The following is a 2,562-nucleotide window of genomic DNA, read 5'->3' on the forward strand; positions in this document are numbered from 1 at the left end:
CTGGTGCGTCAAGTGATAGGTTGTTCCATATAGTTTTTCGTTTCGAGCAGCAACGGTTCGACTGGATTTTCGGACCAATACTCATTTTCTTCTGACAGTGACATTCATTTATCAGTGGAATGAGCAGAATAAGCATGAATTCAACAACATTAAAAGCATGTACTTCAGTCTCACTCAAAGCCAAGGTTAGGTGAACAACCTGGTTAGAATGAGCGCCGGAAACGATGTATTACTACCCAAATCAAAAGTTGTGGATGACAAGAATGCTATTGAAAAGAATTCTGTTGATACAGACACACCCAAGGATGACGTGGACAGTGACAAAGTCAGTCTTGGCTGCTGAGCTTCTAAATAGCTCATTGGACTGCGCGACAAGTCAAACCAAGTCTACAATGCTGTATGCATAAGCCATTCTTTTTTTAAAAACACTAAATCGATCCCCTTCAAGTCTGTGTTGGTATTATAGTTGTGCGTAAATCGCCTTTTTGAATATATACTCAACGAAGTTGAAACTGAAATCGCATTGAAATTTACTGTGGTCATACCAAGGGCTTCAGGGGAGTTATTACCCAGAGGTACTTATCTGTAAGAGACGATGAAGCACTTATTGAGATATGAGAAAATCTAGAAATATTGATGAGCCAGAGATCCCCTTTCTATGCCGAACAGGAGCCAGAACCAGATTAGAAGTGTTTACCACTCATTACTACGAGGCACAAAGGTCAGAGTCATTCGAAGTACTGCATGGCTGCTCTACGCCTCAGCGGCCTCTAGGTGCTCATATTCAACCCTCGTCCATCTGTTCAAATGTGAACAGAGGCAAGCACTTTTGCACTAACCTATCTGAGTAGTGTATTGGACGAACCTCGTTCAATCAACTTTTACTAATAAAGGTTACTAACAAACGTATTAGCTGATCTAATCTGAAATGCTCGCCTAAAAAAGGAAGGACGCCTCATTTGGGAGTTTAAAGAACGTAACTTCAGTTTAGCCTCAGTCTCCCAGACACTTGGTTATTGTTACCAGTGCATCTGAGCCATAGATGCACGAACGTAGTGAGTGCCTGGCGCAATCACGTCCATTGAAGTGAAAAAACTCTCGCACAGGCGCAAAAGCTACCTAAAAGCCTGAGAACTACTGAGATTTCAGTATACCTCCGCGTAAGACATAGGATATGGCTTTTGTGAGTCATGCCTGAGACGAAGGGGCGAAAAACACTCGTGAATTCATGTGGATGTTCCGTCGAAGAAAGAACTATAAAAAGTAACACAGCCAAAACCGAAGCATCGAATTCATCAAAGCACGGAGACGGCGAAGACCAGACGAAGCGACCACCTTTCAACTAAGCTGAGAACCCGATCGACGGAGCCAGTTTAATCAACCGGCATATCCAAAAGCGAAAACCCTGGTGTTCGATAGGCAGGATACCTTCCGCTGCAGTTGTCGTTAGGATAGCAGAATGAACAGTGCTTGCAGACGCGAAACAATAGGTATTTTCGGTCATCTTACCCACCTAATAAATTCTCGATACTCCACACCACAGCTGACCGATGCCCGAGATCACGCACGTAAGACCGCATTTTTGTCTCGTTCTGGCAGTGTGCTAATTTCAGGGGTTCGGTCACGTAAAAAATGGATCTACTTCACTCAAACGTGATGTTGGTGTGCTAACATGTAACCGTTCTGATTCTGCCCTGAAACTCTTCGTGAGATACTATTTGGTTCTTTATGCAGGGCTTATGCATGGGTCCGCCCCATTTAAAGATACCTCCGGGCATACAGAACTCCAGTAACCAACCTAAAGGAGCTTCGTTTGCGATGCAACAGGAGTGAATCATTTTTATTCAACGGCAACCATTGCCGCCAGCCTGATGGGGAGTAGCCAGGGTGTCTCTCGATTCCCCCTGTCTAGGCCTGGGCAACCTGACAGTATCCCAGCCCTCGTGCATCCTTCGGGTGGAATGGCAGCTGGGCACCGAAAGGGCGCTACAGCTGAACGATTATTTATTATGGTGTCTGTTTTCGGCTCTATGCTGGTCGATATCTTTAGGAACAGGCTGGAAGACATCACTTGAGAACGACATATCCTAATATAAGATGGAAACTGAAATCCAATGAGTATTTAGGGGCTATTTAGTAATGCACACATCTTGATAAACTCTAGATGCGAGGTGGAACGGAAAGGCATGTTGGGCTCCCTGGATGCATTGCCGCAGCGCCCAAAGAGTTAATCAGAGAAAAACAACATGGGTCGAACAATGCACCAATTTCTCCAGCTTTGTACCACTGAAAGTAGAACACAGATAATGGCAACGGGAATATGCCTGTCAGAAGATGCTGACCCCCTGTTTAGCGCACTTCACAATAAAGGCTACCCTGGTGGGTCCCCGGAAGCCAATCTACGAACACCTGAATCAAATGCGCTTAACCAGTATATGCCAAGGAAGCCAAAGTACTCACGACTGCATTAGAACGGCGGTTTCGTCAACCACATATTCTCACACGAAGTAGCTAGGACGTCTTCGCGCACATTTCATGCTATGCACCTTCTTCTTATGTTTA

Source organism: Opisthorchis viverrini (assembly GCF_000715545.1).
Source record: "Opisthorchis viverrini unplaced genomic scaffold opera_v5_82, whole genome shotgun sequence".
NCBI lineage: Eukaryota > Metazoa > Platyhelminthes > Trematoda > Opisthorchiida > Opisthorchiidae > Opisthorchis > Opisthorchis viverrini.